Raw genomic sequence first — 10950 nt, 5'->3', positions numbered from 1 at the left:
AGCATCAGTTACTTTTATCAGAAAAATAGTTTTAAAGTTCACGTTCTTCAAAGACAATCCCATCTGAGCTGGACACAGGTGAGTGCCAGGTGGGATGTGGATGAGATCAGGACATCAATTCATCAACACTCTTTATCCCAACCTCAGCGTGTGCCCAGCACGGTGCTGGGTGAGACAGGATGGGGAAAAAAAGGGAATGGACACTTAGTATTTACGAGATCCCAGACACAGTCCGTTCATATGTTACTCCCTTAACTCCTGCAAAAATCCGCTGGGTGGGCTGTTATTTTTCTCACTTTACAAGGAGGAAACAGAAGCCCAGAAAGTGAAGCAACTGGACCAGGTAGCAGCAAACCCTGCACCTCCCACCCTGGCAAGTCCGGGCCCATGAGAGTTCACTCACCTTGGGCAGAGGGTACAGCAGGAGGCGGCATAACCCAGCGTGGGTTTGTTTCCTGCAGGAGCGTGCCCATCAGTCACTTACAGACCAAAACCAACCAAAACTGCCTGGACTTTCTCAGGAGGCAGAGCCCAGCTGGAGGCTGTTACCTGCCCGGCAATTGAAGGCAAACTGAGCTGGAGATGGGGGAGGGGCAGCGAGAGATGGGAGGGTCACGTGTCCCCAAAGCCCTTGGAGGCATTGCCAGGTAATCAGTGAAATGCACTTAAAGCTTAAAGACTGGCTGCCAAGTACCTTATGAAACGGAATTCCAAGTTGGACTTACTTTTATTGTTCTCTTTGTGCTGTAAAGTCAGGCACATTACTAATAAACCTGGTAAAAGACTAAGGCATGCATAAGACATTTTTTTGAACATTAAAACGCACTAACCTCCCCGCAGATGTCAGACTTTTAACCTGATTCAGGGTCCGTGGTTCTCCTTCTCTGTGTGTAAAATCTACGTGAGCAAACATCAGCTTACTGCTGAGCGTGAGTCTTCTGACATCAGCAAAGAGCAGCTTGTTCTTCTGGGAAATTCACGCTCTGAAGCCCTGTTTTTCTTACAGAGAAACAGTAAGGTCACCAAATAACCCAATAACCCATCCCTGAGTCCCGAGGCCTTTCTGACCTATGAGTTTTTGAAGGCACTTCTGTTTATTTCTCCTTTGCGGTGACAGAAGAGTGTGGTCATTTGTATGAGTCAGCCAGGGTTGTCGTAACAAAGTACCACAGACTGGGGGGTTTAAACAACAGAAATTTATTTCCTCACAAATCTGGAGGCTAGAAGTCTGAGATCAAGGTGTCAGCAGGGTTGGTTTCCTCTGAGGTCTCTCTCCTTGGCTTGCAGACGGACGTCTTCTCCCTGTGTCCTCATGTGGTCTTCCCTCTGTGTATGCCTGTGTTCTAATCTCCTATAAGGACACTAGTCATATTAGATTAGGGTCCACCCATATGACCTCATTTTAACTTAATCACCTCTTTAAAAACCCTATCTCCAAATACAGTCACATTCTGGGGTGCTGGGGGTTAGGGCTTCAACAGATGAATTTGAGGCGGGGGGACACAGTTCAGCCCATAACATTGCTGGGAGGAACAGAGATGCCATGGAAATGCTCTGCTTTATCCTTTATGGATCAGGGATCAGCCTATGGGAGGCCCCGTGGGGAGGCGACTTTCTCCACCCACTGTGAGCTCAGGATGGAGGCCCCGGAGAGGATGCTCCCAGCCATCTGCTTCTACTAACTGGGACTCACACTTCCAGCTCGGACCATGCTCTGAGGAAAGGCATCCCTAATCCAGGCAGCTCAGATGCCCGCTAGGACCCTGCAGATCTCTGCGACAACACCTTGCCATCCCGGAAGAGGGCAGAGACATTCGCACCAGAGCAGCCCAGGTGATGGGCGCTCCACCTGCCCACTGCCTTGAAGCAATTCTGTATCCACGGGAGTTTGGGGGTGGGGAGGAGGGGGTCTTACAGGTCATCCAGAGTGCAGGGCACCATGGTGATTTGGAGACACAAATGCCACGCAGAGAGGCAGTCAGGGCCGCCCTATCCGGCTGCCCCCCATCAGCTCTAGAAGGCTGCAGCTGGATTTATTCTCTCATTCAACTGAAATCTGCAGGGGCCAGATCTGCGCCGGGCACAGGTGCTTGTGATTCATTCACCAGCGAAACAGACAACAACCCGTGAGCTCATGGAGCCTTTATTCCAACACAGAGGGATGGGAACAGATTCGGGCTGCACCCAGAAGTGTTTCCTGTGAAATGTCCACTCCGTCCCAGGGAAGTGGGGACTCCCGGCCTCCTCTGCTGAGGGTTTCTGGGTGGTTTCCTGTTTCAGCCCCACAGCCAGGGGAAATTTCTGCTTTTTGCTCTTCTGAACTCTAAGCTGAGACACGCACATGCTTGATGAGGGATTTTTCTGGTCAGAGGAAAGTTTTATGTCCTGTGTGCACTTCTTAATATATCCTGAAAAACTCAGTTCAAGTGTCACTTCCCGTAAGAAGCCTTGTCTGAGCCCAGCAGCCCTGCTTCTCTGCTCCTGCAGCGTGAGTCACCGTGCGGTGCAGTTGTTTGTCTGGTTGAGCTGTACGCCTCCCCCAGCCTCTGGGTTCCACCGGGCAGGCTCTCTGCTTTACTGTCTATGTACCTGCCCTAGTGTCCGGCCCAGAGAATGTGCTGGATTAAATGACAGAACAGAAAACCAGGTGGAGTACCTCCACCCTGCCTTCGGTCTGGTCCTTAGGGTCCAGCACCATCATACTCTTTCTGATGCCCAGATGGTGGGTCTATGACCACGTGATTTCAAAGCAGCAACGAGTATAAAAAATATTTTGAGATATTGGCAACAACTAAAGTGTGGTGTGAAAATCTGTTATTTCTCTCGGCACGGCTACAACTTAGGGATCGTTGCCTGTGTTCATAATAGAAGGCAATGCTCAATTTCAGTGAGAGGTTAGGGAAAATAAAGATGTAAATTTTCCCTATTTAAGTTCATGAACCCTCTGAGTTCTAGTCATAGATCCTTTGAAGGATCCACATACATGTGATTAAGATCCTCCAGACCAGAAGTTTCATCCCCCAAGTCGTACTTAGCCCTTTCCCCTTGTAACCCGCAAGCCAGCTCGGGTGCAAGGTTCTGTCACCTCCCAAGCCTTGGGTTGATCTAGAAGTCAGATGCCCTCAGCTCCTATGCTCCACCGGCATGGCACCCTCCAGCTGCAGACAGAAGTTGGCCCCTTTCCTGCTCCCCCACTGGGCCCCAGATGTGCAAAAGCATCAGTCGCAGGTAATTACACCAAACAACCTATAGAGCCCAGTAGACAATCCCTTCTCCCCAGTGGCCCTCCTTGGCCGTCCCAATACCAGGGTTTGCTTCCTTTTCTTTTTCTCCTTTCTCCCCAGCACTGCCCAGTCTCTTTGGCTTCCCCCTTCTACCTTTTCTTCCTCTCCTTTTCATGCCAGAGACAAGTCAGCTCTGCCCGACCCCTGCCCATCCCAGCAGCTCAGGTTCTCAGCCCAACATGAGGCTCTTCTTGGGTAGACATTTCAACAATTGCAAACTGTTTATCAAAATGTTTCTTCCAAACGCACCTAGAACTCTCCTCGATATTAACTTGAATACAATTTTCTCCATCTTATTAGAACAGGGTCAAAGGTTCTTTGAAGAATCTTGCTCCTTTGGGATTTTCCCCCACTGATGTGCCCTTCTTGGAACAAGGATACAATCCGTATCCATCACTATCTCTTCTGTTTCATTAGCCATTGGCCTCCTGTTCATTTGGGATGATCTACTATATCTCAGTCTCTACATTAAACACAAATACTTCATGACAAGTAGGTTTATCAGGAATGGGTTATTATTAGGGAACCTATCCGTGTAATTCACTGAATTGAGGCATAGTTATTTCAGTAGACACCCCCAAAACATTTGACAAGCTGGATATTGTTGATAAACTCTTAGCAATGCAGGCACAGAGGCCACATTCCTAACCCTAACCAGGGTCTACCAGAAGCTTACACAAATCATGACATGTAATGGTGAAACACTAGAAAGAAGGGGTACCTGCCATCACTGCTTCTCTTCAACCTTGTAATGTGGATCCTTGACAATGTCGGAAAATAAGACAAAGGGGCCTGAATCTAAAATGAGAAGAAAAATATTGTCACTATTGCAGGTGATGTGATGAACTACCTAGAGAATCCAAGACCCCGAATGAAAAACTAATGGGAGAATTTGGGGAGGTGGTTGGACACAAGACCAACATACACAGATCAATGGCTTTCACATCCATTAGTGTGGATATTTTTAAAAAACAATAGAATATAACAAGTATTGGTGAGGATGTGGAGAAATTGGCTCCCTGTGCATTGCTGGTGGGACTGTAAAATGGTACAGACACTGTGGAAAATGGTGTGATGATTCCTCAAAAAATTAAACAAGGAGTTTAAATTCAAATTCTGGATATATATCCAAAGAAGTGAAAGCAGAGACTCAAACAGATGTTTGTACACTGGGTGTTCCTACTCTTCACAGCAGCAGTATTCACAATAGCCAAAAGGGTGAAACAACCCAAGTGTCCATTGACAGATGACTGGATAAAACAAATGTGACATATATGTACAATGGACTATTATTCAGCCATAAAAAGCAGTGGAGTGCTACATTGTGGACGAAACCTGGAGACATCATGTTAAGTGAGAGAAGCCAAACACAAAAGGACAAATATTGTGTGAGGTTCCTAGATCAAATTCATAAAGATAAAAAGTAGAACAGTGGTTGCTGAGGGCTGGAAGTAGGGGGAACTGGGGTGTAAGTGTCTAATGGGTATAGAACTTCTGTTTGGGAAGATGAGAAAATTCTGGAGCTGGATGGTGATGATGGTTGCCCAACAACGTGAATGTACTTAATGCCACAGAACCATTTACTTAAAAAGGGTTAAAAAGGTCAATTTTATGTTATGTGTATTTTACCACAATTAAAAATCTACGGTTTTCTTAATCACTAACTCTAACTAATTAGAAAAGGTAAGGGGAAAGGGAACCTACTCACAAGAGCAACAGAATCCATAATTAACCAAGAATGAAACCACTGACTCTCCTGTTACAGTCACTATAGCTCTACAGGCAAATAAATGAACAAAGCTGAATGCACAGTCCAGAACTCCCAGACATTCCACTTCTAAGAATCTATCCTAGTAACAAAAAATGTAGACATGTGCATGGGTATATATGTACAGGGAGGCTCACAGAAATGACATTTGCAGAAGTGAGCAATGTTGAGAGCGATGTAGGATAAAACCCATGGTTCAGTGAGGAAAGTCACCTCCCATTTTGCAGCTGTTTCAGAGACGAATCAGAGCTGTGCATTCTGACATGCAACGATCTTGGTGATATATTGAGAAGCATGTTCACATAATTCCTCGAGCATAATCTCATTTGTTTATAGACAAAATAAAAGCTATGTAGTTGTATATTACCTAGAGAGGTAAATGCATGGAAAAGTGTCTACAAGTATGCATATCAGACTGTTGTGATTTGTCCTAGGGCAACTGTCCTTTATGAATTTTCTATGAGAATGTATTCAGGTAATACTTGGGATTTTTTTTTTTTCTTTAATAAAGTAGGAAGAACCAGTTTTCTCAGTCCTGTGACAAGCTGGTCTTGTCTATGCACCTACCAGGTCCTCTCTGTGGAGCCAGCATTAGGGCATCGGTGGAGGAGGTGAGGACAATAGTTACAAGGCCTCCTGCTGGCCTTCCAGATGAGGAGGCCTGCGTGGGGCTGTTAGGGGAAGACCAGGATTCCACCTGAGACCCTCCCTTCTGGTACAGCAGTCGGTTACTTTGGGTGTCCCATAACCTTTAGCACAGTCATCCTTGACTTTGACCTTGGCTGTACATTGGAATCACGTGTGAGGACAGAAAAGCTCCTGATCCTAATCTGCACCAGGGGATTCCCATTTCTTTGGTCGGGGGTGGCCCTGACCTTGGGCCATGCTGATGCGTAGCCCATCTCTCTGAATTCAGGGCTCCTCTGTTCTCCTGTTACAGCCCTCAAGGTGTTATCTAGTCTGGCGCTTCTCACTTATGCAAGTGATATTTGAAACCAAAGGAGAGGCTTTTTTGACATTTGACCTAACTGGTTTCTGCTCATCACTCTATCCCATTGAGATGTGTTTTAACTTTTTCCATCCAGTGAATCTTTCTGCGTCTCCATCACCATGATGGGACATCCTCTCTGTCTCCTAGGCACAGAAGCCTCACCCGGACCAACCTCTCATTCATTTGGGTCCTTGGAGGAAGGCATGGTTTCCATATGACTGAAAATATCTTCCCCCTTCATTAGTAAGAAACCAAGACCCAGGAAGACTATTCAGCAACAAAAAGAAACTAACTGCTGATACATGCATGCCACAACATGAACCTCAAAACCATTATGCTCAGTGAAAGGAGCCAGATGCCAAAGGCCATATATTGGATGATTCCATTTAAATGAAGCATCCAGAAAAGGCAAAAATATATGCAGAGAGAGAGCAGATTAGAGGTTGGCTGGTCTGGGCTGTAATGGGAGGGGGTGACCATAAATAGACACAAGGGATCTTTTGAAGGTGTTGATTTGAAACAAATCAACTGCCAGATATTTCTCCAGCAAAGGTGGGTTTATTTGGGATCAGCAGAGAATTACAATTCGGCATCTGCAGCCATGGCGAGCCACGTGCAAGTCTCCACACAGCAAGGGAAGGAGAACTCTTTTATAGAGGGGAAAAGGAAGTTTGGAGGGCTGCTGTAGTAAAGCGAGCCCATGGCTTTTCATTGGCTGTCCCTGCCAGGAAAGAAGAGGAGTCTCTTTCCTTCCTGTCGGGCTCTGCTATGGCCACAGGACATGACAGCTCCCCCTCCTGACTATTTAATCGATGTTTCTGCTCATTAATTTTTTACAGGTGTAATAGGGATGTTCCAGAACTGGATTGTGGTGATGGTTGCCCAACTCTAAATTTACTAAATACCACTGAATCGCACTTCTATGGTATACAGATCATACTTCCGTAGAGTGCACCAGACTGAGTAGAATTAAGCCCTCTTTCAAATGGATGTTCTTGGAGAATGTGAGACAGCTGGGGTTCCACGGCTGCTTGGGGGAAGGGTGCAGTTCAGCAGCTCAAACAGCTCAGCCCTGGCTCCCAAACCACACACCCCTCTCAGCCAAACCAAAGCCCTAGGCCAACTGGACCCACCCACCTTTTTACACTGCGCCCTGGGGTCTCCCTCAGTTCCCAGTCACCTTGGCGAAGGTCCTCTCCTAACCTCTAACCTTTGACAGGGCTCCCGCCGAGGGTGGTGGGCTCTGCATCACCACCAGGTCCGCACAGCTGCCCGACTGGCCTCTGGCGGAGTGTCAGGTGCCCCTGTGAAGCCCGTGAGGCTTGTTCTCCGAGGGCAGCGGGAACCTGAGGGCACACCACTCACTGGCTCCCGCGCCGACTGGTTAGAACAGGGGAAACTGTAAACCCATTTTCAGGGAGTGACAGAGGTAGACAGCCGCTCAGTTCTTGCTGATAACTGGCCCCCCTCCCCTCCCCCCTCCCCTCCCCCTCCCCCTCCCCCTCCCCCTCCCATCCCCGTCTCCTCCCCTCCCATCCATCTTCTCCCGGCATCCCCTCTGCTCTCCTCTCCTTCCTCCTTCCCCTTCCCCTTCCATGTCTCCTACCTTCTCCCCTCCCTCCCCCCTCCCTCTTCCCACCTGTATTGTATTGGGCACCATCTCCTGTGCAGACACTGAGCTAGGAGGTGGGCATACAGCAGTGAGCAAAGCCAACCTGGACCTGTCTTCAGAGTTCACAGTTTGTTGGAGGAGATATTAACCTAATAATCACACAAATCAAACGCTGACACACACATAAGGGTTGGAAGGAAGGGCCCATTGGGCAACAAGAGGTTCTAATTTAGAGGGTCCTTGAAGAGCACTTGGCCAAACAAGGTGATACTGAGGTGGAGGCTTGAAGGCTGAGAGGAGCTCCAGGTGAGGAGCAGAGAGAAGGCTCTGGGTGAGGAGGTGCACCTGGGAGGAGTGAAAGGTGGTCAGTGATTGGGGGGGAGGGGGGAATCTAGCCCCTCCCCCAACAATCTCCACGGCCTTTCCGCCTCTTCCCACCGAAGCCAGGCCCCCGAGGAGAGATACACTCCCCGGAAAAACGGGATGCCATGCAAATACAGCCTCACGTCACCTGCTCTCAACCCTCTTTCCTCCTGCTTCGTCTACCTGGTCAAAAATGATGAATCTGCTGCCGGTGGGATGGGGGCGGGGTTTATTCTAAGATCTTGGGAAGGCACTGCTGAGGTTTGACTAGGGTGAGACACACCCAAGTGATGTTATGACACCGCTGATGGGTGAGGGGCGAACGACGTGGGAGCCCTTTTGAGCCGAGTGGCCCCGGGAACTTATGTCCAAGGTGAGATGGATCCCTTTCCTCCCAGGGGCTGTCTTGGTGGACGTGGTGGTGGGGATTGGCTGGAGCTGGAACGTGGGGACCCAGGCCAGCGCACTTGGCGCCAGCCCTGGTTTTGATGGTGAGGAAGGGCCCCCCGAAAAGCCCTGCCAGGGCCCTAGATTTGGGGACGCACTTCCTCCTCCCCAGCCCTCCCTTCCCCTCCCCCCCAAACCGCGAGGCCCCTTCTATTTATAGCGCTTCCTCTCCAGATCTCTGCACTTGAAAAGTGTCCTTGAAACACACACACAGAGAAAAAAAATTCTGAAAAATGTCAAACCACAGGTCCTTTCCCCACTCTTCTTTTTAAGTTTCTAGGTTTGTACTATTCCTGGTTGACCCTAAAGTAGACAGGGTCAAATGGGTGCCCCGAGTTTTAATGGTTCAGAAGGTGCTGGTTGTTGGGTCCTGGCTCTGGCAGCCTCCTGGGGACCAACTCAAGGGGCAGGGGACTTGAGATCCTTTCTCGTGGGTAAAGTACGGGGCCACAAACACACAGCCCCATCTAGCCTGTAACTTTGACAAGATCAGCGGCAGTGATCTCAGGTGGTGAGATGGAAGTTGGAAAGTACACTGAATTGGAAGCCAGAATGTCATGGTCTAGTTCAAGCTGTGTTTAGAAACATCACTTACATCTCTGAGTGTACCTTCCACTCTGTAAATTTAAAAAGTTGGACTACACCCGTGTTTTACAAGCTTTTTTGACCCAGAGCACACACCCCCATAACAAAAGTCCCATGAAATATTCAATAGTATTTATGTTTATTGTGACGCATTTTTTTTAATATTCTGTTCCATTTTTAAAAAAAATTTTGATCATGACCAACTAAAATAATTTCAAAACCTACTATAAATGGTTAAAATAGTAAATTTTATGTTATGTATATTTACCATAATAAAAGAATCGAAAAACCCATCGTGAATTTTACAATGGCTGAAAAATATTGGACTACACAATCCCTGAGTTCTCCTCCAATTATTATTTTTAAAATCTAATTGTGCAATCACAGAGGAAAAGTGCCTCTTTGATAAAAGGTTCATTAAGCTTAAATTTTTTTCAGATAATTAAAAATGTTTTCTCCCTTGCTCTCTTTTTCTCTTTTAAATATCAACTAAGTATGGCATCAACTAAAACTGCACCCATGCATACTCTGTGGCCCAGCAATTCTGCCCTGGGCATATCCCAAAGGAAATGAGTGCATGTGTTCACCCAAAGATGTGCTCAGGAATGTCTGTAGCAGCACTATTTGTAACAGCCTCAGCTGGATACAACTCAGATGTTCATCAGCAGGAAAATGAATAAATAAGTACTGATTTATCCCAGCAAAGGAATAAAGACAGCAATGGGAGTGAATGAACTACAGCTATTAACAGTATGGATGAGTTGCACCAAAACACTGTTGAGCAAAAGAAGCCAGAGCTGGAAGAACACATACCATGTGATTCCATTTATATCAAGTTCAAAACCAGGCAAAAATAATCTAGTATCATTACTAACATAGTAACCCTGGGAGGTAGTGACTGGATGGGGCTGCTGGGGTGTAGAGACTGTTCTGGGCTTTTTATCTAGTTGCTAGTACATGGGTACATTTTGTAGGAGTTCAGAATGAACCATCCCCCCCCAAATGTGTCACTTTTGCATGAGGATTATTTTGAGCTAAAGGCAATTGATACCCTGCGGGTTCTAGAGAAATTACTGCCCCTCCCCTAACTACTTAGAAGAATTTCATTTGTGGATTTTTCCCAGAAAAAGAGTTGTTACCAGAGTTACCTTTTACCAAAGTGGCCCCATCTGTATGTCAGGGAAAGCACATCTAATTACCCAACATCTGCTCTTCTTCTTATCCCCACATGAATGACCCTCCCGTCCTTGGAAACTCCAGGTCCTGATCGCATTCCTCAGCTCAGGATGGCGTATGGACCTCATCTTACCTTTCTGTCTCTGACCATCTCATGTATGTGTGGGTCTCTGACCTTCTCCTGTATGTGGGGCTCCTGTATATACGAAACTAAATGTGATTTTCTCCTGTTAATCTGTCTCATGTCAATTTAATTCTTAGACCAGCCAGAAGAACCTAGAAAGGTAGAGGAAAGTTTTCTTCCACATCCTCATCATTCATCTCTGGGAAACCTCCCTGACTACTCAGGACCAGGACAAGCATCCCCTCGGGTGGTCCCTTAGTGCCCTGAACTCACCCTCTCAGCTGCGTCTGTCTCTCCATAGAGGTCGCCTGCCTGCTCATCTGTCCATTTCACCAGAAGGAAGGACTCTGTCGCTGTTTTATCTCTAGCTGGTTCTGGAAGTTCAGCATAATGTAGACGTTCACTCCACATGAGGGAATAAATAGGTTATTCACGTGTCTAGAAGTCTATCAAGGATTAGATGGATTTTAAAAAGGAGGAAGAAACAAATACATCTGTAACCACTCCCAATCCTTCTCCTCCTCCATCATTAAAAAAAAAAAAAAAAAAAAGGATAAAAGGCATTAGTTGTACAGACCTCCACTCCCCTCCCCCAGCAGT

The 10950-nt window shown here is 47.0% G+C and overlaps 1 long non-coding RNA gene across 1 annotated transcript; it reads right to left on the bottom strand.

Moving 5' to 3' along the window:
- Positions 1-1182: 1182 nt before the first annotated feature.
- LOC132352552 (uncharacterized) lies at positions 1183-10743 on the bottom strand. The gene is made up of 3 exons (XR_009498772.1): positions 10624-10743; positions 4006-4082; positions 1183-1351 (listed from the first exon to the last, which is right to left on the bottom strand). It is a non-coding gene; the product is annotated as an uncharacterized LOC132352552 (long non-coding RNA).
- Positions 10744-10950: the final 207 nt, after the last annotated feature.

This window comes from Balaenoptera ricei, chromosome 18 (assembly GCF_028023285.1).
Source record: "Balaenoptera ricei isolate mBalRic1 chromosome 18, mBalRic1.hap2, whole genome shotgun sequence".
Taxonomy (NCBI): domain Eukaryota; kingdom Metazoa; phylum Chordata; class Mammalia; order Artiodactyla; family Balaenopteridae; genus Balaenoptera; species Balaenoptera ricei.
Note: the sequence above shows the minus strand (reverse complement) of the source record. Positions and strands in the feature narration are given on the sequence as shown.